This window comes from Cnephaeus nilssonii, assembly GCF_951640355.1.
Source record: "Cnephaeus nilssonii genome assembly, chromosome: X".
Taxonomy (NCBI): Eukaryota; Metazoa; Chordata; class Mammalia; order Chiroptera; family Vespertilionidae; genus Cnephaeus; species Cnephaeus nilssonii.
The window spans coordinates 48262116-48274355 of record NC_137071.1 but is presented as its reverse complement, the minus strand read 5'-3'; the positions used below and the strand labels follow the sequence as shown (position 1 = coordinate 48274355).

Sequence of the window (12240 nt, the reverse complement as noted above, 5' to 3'; positions counted from 1 at the left end):
ACAGAAAGTTACATACAAGGGATCTCCCATTAGATTATCAAATGATTTCTCAACAGAAACACATCAGACCAGAAAGGAATGGAAGGAAGTATACAACGTGATGCAAAGCAAGGGACTGAATCCAAGAATACTCTATCCAGCAAGGCTATCATTCAAAATGGAAGGGGAAATAAGGAGCTTCACAGACAAAAAAAGGCTAAGGGAGTTTATCACTACCAAGCCAGCAATGCAAGAAATGCTAAAGGGACTGGTGTAAAAAGAAGAGAGAAAAGGGTAAGAAGGAACACCGTCTCAAAAAATAAAAAATGGCTACAAACAAATACCTTTCAATAATAACTTCAAATGTAAACAGACTAAATGCTCCAATCAAAAGACATCGAGTAGCTGAATGGATAAAAAAAACATGACCCATATATATGCTGTCTACAAGAGATCCACCTCAGAACAAGGGACTCACACAGACTGAAAGTGAAGGGATGGAAAAACATCTTTCAGGCAAATGGAAATGAAAAAAAGCTGTGGTAACAATACTTATATCTGACAAAATAGACCTCAAAGTGAAGGCCATAACAAGAGATAAGGAAGACCACTTCATAATACTAAAGGGATCAATACAAGAAGAGGATATAACCCTGGTAAACATATATGCGCTGAATGCAGGAGCACCCAAATACATAAAGAAACTCCTGGAAGATATCAAGGGAGAGATTAACAACAATATAATCATAGTAGGGGACTTTAGTACCCCACTGACATCATGGGATAAATCCTGTAGACAAAAAATTAGCAAAGAAACAGCAATCCCAAATGACTCACTAGATCAGATGGACATAATTCACATCTTCAGAACATTTCACCCACAAGCCATGGAATATATGCTCTTCTCAAGTGCACATGGGACATTTTCAAAGATAGAACACATATTGGATCACAGGCAAAGTTTCTCCAAATTCAAGAAGATTGAAATCATATCAAGCATCCTCTCAGACCACAATAGCATAATATAGAAATAAACTACAATAAAAACAATAAAAAATTCAAACAATTGGAAGCTGAATAGCATGCTATTAAACAATTATTGGGTTACCAAAGAGATCAAAGAAGAAATTAAAAACATCCTGAAATGAATGACAATGAAAACACAACAATCCAAAATCTATGGGACACAGTGAAAGCAGTCGCAGGCCTACCTCAAAAATACAAACAAACAAACAAACAGGAAAAATGGTAATAAATCATCTAAATCTAAAACTTAAAGAATTAGAAAGAGAGCAACAAGAAAAACCCACAGTGAGCAGAAGGAAGGAGATAATAAAGATCAGAGCAGAAATAAATGACATAGAGACAAAAAAATACAAAAGATCAATGAAACCAAGAACTGGTTCTTTGAAAGGATAAACAAGATTGATGAACCTCTAGCCAGGCTCACCAAGAAGCAAAGAGAGAGGACCCAAATAAATAAAATCAGAAATGAAAGAGGCAAAATAACAACAGACCCCACAGAAATACAAAGAATTGTTTAAAAATACTATGAACAACTCTATTCCAACAAACTAGACAACCTAGAGGAAAGGGACATATACCTAGAAAAATACAACCTTCCAAAACTCAATCAGGAAGAATCTAAAAATCTCAATATGCCAATAACTATGGAGGAAATTGAAGCAGTCATCAAAAAGCTTTCAACAGAGAGAGAGATCCAAGATGGCGGTGTAGGTAAACATTTTAACTGCTGCCGTCCACAACAATTTCATAACTACAACTAAGAGACAAAACATTTATCACCCAGAACCACGGGAGAAGCAGGCTGACTGGAGGCTCTACAACTAGACAGAAAGAGAAAAGAGCATTCAGGGCACAAATGCTGAAAAACTGAGGTACGGGGGCGCACGTGGGATATGAGCTGGTGGCGGAGCCCGGTTGGCGAGCTGGCGGCAGAGCCCAGTTGGCAGTGGGCATTGCTTTCTTCGGCCCAAAGAGAGACAAGCTCCCAATCTCTCTGAAATCCAGTTTCTGGGGAGAAACTGGGCTGTCTGCCATCGGGTTGGAAAGTGAGGGTGGCTTGCTTGCAGAGCTGCGCGCAAGAACAACCATTTACTGTGCTGGGGCGTGAGATGCGGGGATGCGGTCGAGACAGCTCACGGTCAGCCATCGCTGTTTGCCATGCCCTAGCCTAGTGACACCCTGAGACTCCTCCCCCGTACAATCTACCAACATACCCAAGCTCCAAGCAGCAGCTTTTGCATATGAATGGCCTTTTCTATTGCAGTTTAACCTAGTAAACTTGCAACCCGGTACTCGGGTTGGAAAGTGAGGGTGGCATGCTTTTAGAGCTGTGCGCAAGAATAACCATTTGCTGTGCCGGGGCGCGAGACGCGGGGACGCAGGGACACGGTCGAGACGGCTCACTGCCAGCCATAGCTGTTTGCCACGCCCTAGCCTAGTGATGCCCTGAGACTCTGCCCCGCACAATCTACAAACACACCCAAGTTCCAAGCAGCGGCTTTTGCATTTGAATGGCCTTCTCTATTGCAGTTTAACCCTAGTAAACTTGCAACCTGGTACAGACAGCGCCAAAGCCTCCAAGCTCCAAGCAGGGAGGAGAGGACTATGGTTCTCACTGTAGCACCTGCAGGGCAGCCTCAGACAGTAGCTGACCTGCACCCCATTGGAGATCCAGAAGCCAATGCACCTAGTGGTCAGTGTGAGACACCAGATTTCAACTCCTCACATCCGTAAGTGACACATTCGGGAGGCGGACGCATTGAGCACCAAAGCCCCACTGAAACAAGTCCTGCACCATAAGTGTGTCTCCAGTGCAGCAGTTCTCCCATTATAGACACAGCGGGTCCTCACAGCCAATTGGCCTGGAGGTCAATTCCTCCCAGTGTACCAACAGCAATCAAGACTTAACTACACCAAGACTTTGCATTCAGCCCACAAAGGGGTGTACTAAGAGCGACCACCTTGGGTGATTGGGGAAGCTGAGATACTGGCCCGATAGGTCACCTACCACACCAAGCCACTCCATCAACACAGGGAGGCAGCCAAAATGCGGAGACACAGAAGCATGTCACAAACGGGAGACATGGAGGAAAGTAAACTACTGGATGACACAGTGTTCAGAACCACATTTATAAGGGTACTCAAGAATCTTCTAAAAACCATTGAGAAACTTGAAGAGACCTCTGAGGAACTTAGTGAGACCTTCAAGGACCTTACTGAGAATGCAAAAAAAAAAAATGGAAAAGGACCAGTCAGAAATTAAGCATACACTGTCTAAAATAAAGAATATACAGAAACTCAACTGTAGATCAACGTACCCTAAGAGTCAAACCAAAGATCTGGAATATGAGGAAGCAAAAAACACCCAACCAGAGAGGCAGAAAGAAAGAAGAATCCAAAAGTGTGAGGATAGTGTAAGGAGCCTCTGGGACGGCTTTAAGCATGCTAACATCCGAATTTTTGGGGTGCCAGAAGAAGAGAGAGAGCAGGATATTGAAGGCCTATTGGAAGAAATAATGTCAGAAAACTTACCCTACCTGGTGAAAGAAATAGACTTACAAGTTCAGGAAGTGCACAGAACCCCAAAGAAGAGGAATCCAAAGAGGACCACATCAAGACACATCATAATTAAAATGCCAAGGGCAAAAGACAAAGAGAGAATCTTGAAAGCAGCAAGGGAAAAACAGTTAGTTACCTACAAGGGAGTACCCATACAACTGTCAGCTGATTTCTCAACAGAAACTATGCAGGCCAGAAGGGAGTGGCAAGAAATATTCAAAGTGATGAACAGCAAGAACCTACAACCAAGATTACTCTACCCAGCAAAGCTATCATTCAGAATTGAAGGTCAGACAAAGAGCTTCACAGACAAGAAAAAGCTAAAGGAGTTCATCACCACCAAACCAGTATTACCTGAAATGCTGACGGGTATTCTTTAAGAAGAGGAAGAAAAAAAAAGTAAAGGTAAAAATTATGAACAACAAAAAGACATCAAATACATACCTACCAACAAGTGAATCTACAAATCAAGTGAATAAAAATTCTGAAGAACAGAATGGACTGGTGAATATAATAGAAGCAGGGACATAGAAAGAGAGTGGACTGACAATTCTCAGGGGGAAGGGGCTCTGAGGGGTGCAGGAAGCGATTGAACAAAAATCTTACACCTATGGATGAAGACAGTGGCAGGGGGTAAGGGCATAGGGTGGGGTGGGGAATCAGGTGGAAGGGAGCTATGAGGGAGAAAGAAAAGAGGAACACCTGTAATAATCTGAACAATAAAGATTTATTATAAGAAAAAATAAATAAAGGAGGGGTGGAAAAAAAAGCTTCCAGCAAACAAAAGCCCAGGGCCAGATGACTTCACAGGGGAGTTTACCAAACATTCAAAGAACTAAAACCTATTCTTCTCAGACTATTTCAAAAAATTCAAGAGGAAGGCACGCTTCCAAGCTCATTCTATAAAGCCAACATTACCCTAATACCAAAACCAGATAAAGACAACACAATGAAAGAGAATTACAGGCCAATATCCCTCATGAACATAGATGCCAAAATCCTCAACAAAATTCTAGCAAATCGGATCCAGCATTGCATTAGAAATATCATACATCATGATCAAGTAAGATTTATCCTGGAGATGCAAGGAGGGTACAATCTCCACAAATTTATAAACGTGATACATAACATAAACAAATTGAGAGATAAAAATCACATAGTCATATCAATTGATGCAGAAAAAGCATTTGGCAAAATCAAACACCCTTTCTTGATAAAAACCCTCAGCAAAATGGGAATAGAGGGGTCATACCTCAACATAATAAAAGACTTATATGACAAACGTACAGCCAACATCACACTCAATGGGCAAAAACTAAAACCATTTCCCCTAAGAACAGGAACAAGATAGGGATGTCCACTTTCACCACTGCTGTTTGACATAGTACTGGAAGTGCTAGCCATAGCAATTAGACAAGAAGAAGAAATAAAAGGCATCCAAATTGAAAAAGAAGATGTATAACTGTCCTTATTTGCAGATGACATGATACTGTACATAAAAAACCCTAAAGACTCCATCAAAAAACTATTAGACTTAATAAATGAATTCGGCAATGTAACAGGATACAAAATTAATGCCAAGAATTATTTGGCATTTTTATACACCAATAGTGAACTTATAGAAACAGAGATTTAAAAAAACAATCCCATTTACCATCACACCAAAAAAAATAAGACACCTAGGAATAAACTTAACTAAAGAGGTAAGAGACCTATACGTGGAAAACTACAGGACACTGTAAAAACAGATAGAGGACAACATAAACAGATGGAAGAACATACCGTATTCATGGACTGATAGAATTAACATCATTAAAATGTCCATACTACCCAAAGCAATCTATAAATTCAATGCACTCCCCATTAAAATATCAATGGCATATTTTACAGACCTAGAAAGAACTCTTCAAAAATTCATCTGGAATAAAAAAAAGACCCCGAATAGCTACAGCAATCCTGAGAAAGAAGAACAAAGTAGGTGGGATCTCAATACCAGATTTTAAGCTGTATTACAAAGCCACTGTTCTCAAAACAGCCTCGTACTGGCACAGGAACAGACATATAGATCAATGGAATAGAATAGAGAACACAGAAATCGACCCAAAACACTATGCTCAATTAATATTTGACAAAGGAGGCAAGAACATACAATGGAGTCAAGACAGTCTCTTCAATAAATGGTGTTGAGAAAATTGGACAGATACATGCAAAAAAATAAAACTAGAACACCAACTTATACCATACACAAAAATAAACTCAAAATGGATAAAGGACTTAAACATAAGACGGGAAAACATAAAAATAATAGAGGAATCCACAGGCAGCAAAATCTTAGGCATATGCTATCTTCACTGATACAGCTCCTAGGGCAATGGAAATTAAAGAGAAAATAAACAAATGGAACTACATCAAAATTAAAACCTTCTGTACAGCAAAAGAAACCATCAACAAAACAACAAGAAAGCCCACTGTATGGGAGAACATATTTGCCAATGTTATCACTGATAAGGGTTTAATCTCCAACATGTATAGGGAACTCATACAACTTAACAAAAGAAATATAAACAACCCAATAAAAAAAATGGGCAATGGACCTAAATAGATACTTTTCGAAAGAGGACATAGGGAAGGCCAAGAGACATATGAAAACATGCTCAAAGTCACTAATTATCCGAGAGATGCAAATCAAAACAACAATGCGGTACCATCTCACATTTGTCAGAATGGCTATCATCAACAAATCAACAAACGACAAGTGTTGGCGAGGATGCAGAGAAAAAGGAACCCTCATACACTGCTGGTGGGAATGCAGACTGGTGCAGCCACTGTGGAGAACAGTATGGAGTTTCCTCACAAAACTAAAAATAGAACTCCCATTTGACCCAGTGATCCCACTTCTAGAAACTAGAAACCAATCAGAAAGGATATATGCACCCCTATGTTCATAGTGGCACAATTTACCATAGCTAAGATTTGGAAACAGCCTAAGTGCCCATCAGCAGATGAGTGGATTAAAATAATGTGGCACATCTGGAATACTACGCTCCAGTAAAAAAGAAGGAATTTCTACCATTTGCAACAACATGGATGGAACTGGAGAGCATTATGCTAAGCGAAATAAGCATTATGCTAAGCGAAATAAGCCAGTTAGAGAAAGATAAATACCGGTATCACATGATCTCACTCATTTGTGGATTATAATGAACAACATAAACTGATGAAGAAAAACAGATCCAGAGACAGAGAAGCATTGATCAGACCATCAAACCTCAGAGGGAAGGTAGGGGAGGGCGGGGGTAAGGGGGAGAGATTAACCAAAGGACTTGTATGGATGCATATAAGCCTAACCAATGGACACAGACACCAGAAGGGTGAGGGCATGAGTTGGGGGGTGGGGGGGAGGGAAATGGGGGGATAAGGACACATATGTAATACCTTAATCAATAAAGAAAAAAAATTTAAAGAGTACTTGTTATAGAGAAACATAAGGGGGAAAAACAAAATAATAAAGAAATAGACGGAAAAAAATACCCTTCCTTAATCTATTTACTAATACCTATATATTTATCTATTTTTGGATAGTTTTAGAATAAAGAACAAATAGGCTTGGGGAGGGGTGTGGGATGGGAATGGGAGGATGAGGACAAATATGTGATACCTTAATCAATAAAGAAATTTTAAAAAAGAACAAATAGGCTTGAATTTGGTGAGTGAAACTAATTAAGCAATTAGGAGAAGAAGAGAGCAAGAGAGAAGGAGGGGTAAAGCATAAAAAATAAATAAATAAAATAAAAAATAAATAAATTGGCTAGCGAAGAAAGAGAAAAGAGAAGCGTGCATGAACTTGGAACAGGGGAGAAGAAATTAGATATATGAATATGCCAACAGAGACTACTATAATACTAATGTGTCAATAAAGCAGATAAAGAAGATTAATTTTTAACAAGTGGTAAAAAGAAAGGAGAAAGAAAAACTAAAGCAGGAACAGAAGAGAAACAGGATGAAAAGGGGAGGAGTGAGGAAGAAAAGGTTGGCAAAAAAGAAAAAATGAGATATAGTAAAATAATGATAAAAAATAAAAATTTAATGAAGAACACTAATCAAAAAATGAAAGGTTAAAAAATAAAAAAATTTTTCCTCTTTCTTAAGTAAAAGATAAAAAATAAAAAAGTGAAGTATTGAAGTCTCATTCACTTAAGCTGAGTTTTAATGTCCCATGGGGGCTGGTTTAAGACACCTCTCTACTGCTCTGTCTGCTAGGTCTCAGCTTCCTGTTAGGTAGTGATCACCTTGTTGAAGTTCCCAGTGATCCACTGCTCTTCTGTGTCTGTCTCCATATCCTTGGTTTCAGACAGGCAGGATCAATCTGCCCACTTTGTCTGCCTGCTTTCAGTGGTATTTACACAAGTGCCTATTTCTGATATGGTCTCTAGGTGGCGGTGTTGTTGTATTAGTTTTCAGGACCACAAGACCCCTCAACCCAGTCCCCGAGGGTTTCCTGCGGGTATTCAGAATCCTTGTTTCCCTGCAGAGCTCGAGACTGAGTGCTGCGCTAGTTGCCCTGTGGGTGTTGCTGTGAGGGGCTGGCTCTTCAGGAGAAAAATGGCTGCTTAGGGTTGGAGGGGGCAGAATTTCCCAGAGCTGGATTCCTGGTCGCCTCTCCCTGTCTTGCTCCCCAGCATCCACAAAACTGCACCTCTACTGGCACTGCAGCCTCTCTGTTTGTATTTGAGAAATCCTATGTACTGGGTTTAGCTAGTAAAAGCAAGGACCTTATAAAGGCAGAGCAACCTCACCGCTGCATGTTTATCTCAACCCAGCACTGCGCTGCCAGTGCAGGTCTTCAGGCTGCCTTTCTGGGCACAATCTACCACAGCTGTGGATTTAGATCTAGATTCCCCAGCTGCCAGCAGCCCTGTGGATCGCCTTCCACAGTTGAGTGTTACACGTGTCCCCAATACTTGGCGCAGGGCAGGTTCCTTCTGACCCTCTCATCCCAGTAGTCAGGCGTGTCTCTCTCTCCAGCCCAGATCCCCATCCTACCACTCTCTAGGCGTTCTCTGTCCTTTCTGGCCATAGATTGTCTCACCAGCTGTGTTTAACTCTCCAATTCCAGGTGGATGTTATTCAATTTAGTTGTTTCTTCTATCTGCTCTGTGACAAGGTGAGGACACATCCGCCTATTCGGCTGCCATTTTGTCTCCCCCCAGAGAAACTTTTTAGGAGCCCGCAGCTGGGGAGTCTGGAGTCTCCGTGTTCGTGGGACCACAGCCAAGGCAGTAGGTTCCTCGTGGGGTGGCTGTAGGGTCCCGGTTGGTGTCTGAGGGCTCCTGGGTAGAGGTGAGGCTGGCCTCCCAGTCACAGCCGCTCTCCTCTTCAAGATGGTGGGGACTCAGTGGCAGAGCCGGCCATCCTGGGAGAGATTGCAGTGGTAGCAGAGACTGCCCAGCTAGGGAGATGGGTCTGTCAGCCCCTAAAAGTCCTGAGGAATAGAACTGTCACACACACACACACACACACACACACACACACACACCACATGTCCTTGCACTCCCCTTTCGCTCTCTCACTCACTCATACTCTCTCCCTCACTGCCGCTCTCTCACTCACTCACACTCTCCCTCACTGCCATCTTGAAGGACCAATGTGTGTGTGGGTTTTTAAATCCTCACATGAGGATAGATATTTTTTCCATTACTTTTTATAGATAGTGGAAGGGAGGGAGAGAGAAAGAGAGAAACATTGATGTGAGAGAGACACATCGATTGGTTGCATCCCTCACAAGCTCTGACCAGGGCCAGGGATCAAACCTGCAATCCAGGTATGTGCCCTTGACCAGGAATCAAACCCACAACCCTTCAGTGCGCAGGCTGATGCTCACTGGCCAGGGGTTCTTTGAATGTTTTAAAATTTACCTGTGAAGCCATCTGGTCCAGGACTTTTGTTTGTTGGGAGTTTTGATGTGTGTGTGTGTATTGTTGTGTGTGTGTGTGTGTGTGTGTGTGTGTGTGTGTGTTAATTCTCACCCAATGATATTTTTCCATTGATTTTTAGACAGAGTGGAAGGAAGGGGGAGAGACAGAGAAAAATATCAATGTGAGAGACACATGGATTGGTTGCCTCTCACCTGCATCCCGATTGGGGCCGGGGATTGAGCCTGCAACCAAGGTACATGCCCAGGTATGTGCTCTTGACCAGAATTGAACCTAGGACCCTTCAGTCCATGGGCCAACACTCCAACCACTGAGCAAACCTGACTGGGGTTGTTGGGAGTTTTTTAATTATTACTTTGAGTTCATTAGTTGTAATCGGTCTATTTAGATTTTCTTTTTTTTCTTGATTCAGTTTTGGAAGATTGTATATTTCTAGGGATTTATCTATTTCTCCCAGATTATCCAATTTTTGGCATATAGTTGTTCATAATATTTTTAAAATAATCCTTTGTATTTCTGGTGTCAGTTGTTATTTCTCTTTTATTTCTGATTTTATTTATTTGGGTCCCCTTTCTTGTTTTGTTTGATGAGTGTGGTTAAAGGCTTATAAATCTTGTTTATCTTTTCAAAGACCCAGCTCTTGGTTTCACTGATTGTTTTTAATTTTTTAAAAATTGATTTCAGAGAGGAAGGGAGAGCAAGAGAGAGATAGACATCAATTATGAGAGAGAATCACCGATTAGCGGCCTCCCACACTCCCCACACTGGGGAATGAGCCTGAAACCCAGGCATGTGCCCCGACCGGGAATCAAACAGTGACCTCCTGGTTCATACGTCGAGACTCAACCACTGACCCACACCAGCCAGGCCATTGATCTTTTGTATTTTTTTTCAGGGGAGACTACCTGACTTTTAATGGCACAGCCCTAGGCCCCAGCAAAGCAGCAAGACAGTGAGCTATGCAAAGTTGTTTATCAGTGACATAAACAACTCTAGAGGATGGCCCTATTCCCTCCCATCCCCCAAGCTTATGACTGGGCTCCATGCCAAGGAACTTTGGGCCCGCTCAGTCCCACTCCAAGCCTTCATAACAGAGGTGCCTGGGCCCAGCCTTGCTTCCAGAGTCGGTGAATGCAGAAACAGCAGGAAGAATACGGTCTAGTCCAACTCAAATACAGAAACTTTTGGACTTAAAACTCCTACTTGGAAAAGGAGTGAAGACTCATATCCTTCAATAGCTGGACAGACTGGTCCAGGATTCAGTCATCATTTCCTCCCTATCCTGGATTCCCCTTAGGATCTTACATCAAGGTCCCTGGGGTCATGTTTTCTGAGTCTGGCAAGGGATCCTTGGCAGGTCTCACCTTCAGCCATGGAAGGAAAAAGGACCATGAGTAGCAAATAGGGCAGAAGCATTAACAGCTGCAGCAGCAGCAGCAGCAGCACAAAGAGGAAGGCAGCAGAGGCTCAAGTACTCACCGAGGGAACAAGAAATCATGCAAGGAGACTGTTTATTTCTAAAGAATTTTGCAATAAACATAGTGAGTGGGCTCCAGACAGCTGGTCTATTTTTCTCACTCATCCTCATCCTCATAGGAGTTGATGCCTACTTCCTCATAATCCTCCAGGGCAGCCATATCCTCCAGGGCCTCAGAGAACTCACCCTCCTCCATGCCTTCACCCACATACCAGTGCACAAACGCCCTCTTGGCATACATCAGGTCTAACTTGTAGTCCAGACAGGCCCAGGCCTTGGCAATGGCGGTTGTGTTACTCAGCATGCTGCACACTGCACCTTGGCCAGTTCACCTCCGGGCACCACAGTTGGTGGCTGATAGTTGATGCCAACCTTGAAGCCTGTGGGGCACCAGTCAACAAATTGAATACTGCGATTGGTCTTGATGGCAGCGATGGTGGTGTTGTCATCCTTGGGCAGCACATCTCCATGGTACAGCAGGCAGCAGGCCATGTACTTGCCATGATGGGGATCACACTTCACCATCTGGTTAGCAGGCTCAAAGCAGGAATTGGTGATCTCTGCCACCAACAGCTGCTCATGGTATGCCTTCTCTGTGGAGATGACTGGTGCATAGGTGGCCAGGGGGGAATGGTTGCATGGGTAGGGCACCAGGTTGGTCTGGAACTCCATCAGGGCCATGTTGAGGGCCCTGTCAAAGCACAGGGAAGCTGTGATGGAGGAGATGATCTGGCTGATGAGGCAGTTAAGGTTGGTGTAGGTGGGGCGTTCAATGTCCAGGTTGTGGTGGCAGATGTCATAGATGGCTTCGTTGTCCACTATGAAGGCAAAGGCTGAGTGCTCTAGGGTGGTGTGGATGGTCAGGATGGAGTTGTGGGGCTCAACCATGGCTGTGGAAACCTGGAGGGGCTGGGTAGATGGAGAACTCCAGCATGGATTTCTTGCCATAATCAACAGAGAGCCACTCCATCAAGAGTGAGGTGAAGCCGAAACCGGTTTGGCTCAGTGGATAGAGCGTCGGCCTGCAGACTGAGGGGTCCCAGGTTCGATTCCGGTCAAGGGCATGTACCTTGGTTGCGGGCACATCCCCAGTGGGGGGGGTGCAGGAGGCAGCTGATTGATGTTTCTAACTCTCTCTCTCCATTTCTCTCTGTAAAAAATCAATAAAGTATAAAAAAAAAAAAAGAGTGAGGTAAAACTGGAGCCGGTTCCCCCTCCAAAGCTGTGGAAGACCAGGAAGCCCTGAAGTCCTGTGTACTGAGTTTG

At 42.9% G+C, this 12240-nt stretch overlaps 1 pseudogene across 1 annotated transcript; it reads right to left on the bottom strand.

The window, feature by feature from the left end:
* Nucleotides 1-11071: 11071 nt before the first annotated feature.
* On the bottom strand, nt 11072-11953 carry LOC307096147 (tubulin alpha-4A chain-like; annotated as a pseudogene). Its single transcript has one exon. The product of its transcript is annotated as a tubulin alpha-4A chain-like (transcript).
* Nucleotides 11954-12240: the final 287 nt, after the last annotated feature.